This window comes from Chelmon rostratus, chromosome 2, assembly GCF_017976325.1.
Source record: "Chelmon rostratus isolate fCheRos1 chromosome 2, fCheRos1.pri, whole genome shotgun sequence".
Taxonomy (NCBI): Eukaryota; Metazoa; Chordata; class Actinopteri; order Chaetodontiformes; family Chaetodontidae; genus Chelmon; species Chelmon rostratus.
In genome coordinates, this window is record NC_055659.1 from 27,883,078 (window position 1) to 27,883,553 (window position 476).

At 46.6% G+C, this 476-nt stretch overlaps 1 non-coding gene across 1 annotated transcript; it reads left to right on the plus strand.

The window, feature by feature from the left end:
- On the plus strand, positions 1 to 73 carry trnaf-gaa. The gene has a single exon. It is a non-coding gene; the product is annotated as a tRNA-Phe (tRNA).
- The last annotated feature ends 403 nt before the right edge of the window (positions 74 to 476 follow it).

Here is a 476-nt window from a genome sequence, read left to right on the forward strand (position 1 = left end):
GCCGAAATAGCTCAGTTGGGAGAGCGTTAGACTGAAGATCTAAAGGTCCCTGGTTCAATCCCGGGTTTCGGCAGCTGGAATGCAGTGTTTTGAGAATGCCCTCCACAGAATACAGGACCGTCGACTCGTAGCAGTGTGGTTGTGGTCTGTCTGTATTGAATGTCATACATGTGCTTGCATATGTTTCATGGTTGATGTCATAGCAATAATGTCCATGTTCTTCTATGTGGGCTTGTTAGCACTGTAACTGTGGGCATGTCAGTGTGTTTGAGAGCAGCACTGTGCAGCCACACAGAGCTACAGTGTGACTCATTGGGGTCTCTCTGTATTGGATATCTTACATGTGTTGACATATGTTTTGCAGTTGACGTCATAGGTGGTGGGGTCCTGTCTGTCCATGTGTACATACCAAGTGATAAAGCAACAACCCCCTAGTGGTTTGTGGAGAATTAATCAGTGGTTCAATCCCGGGTTTC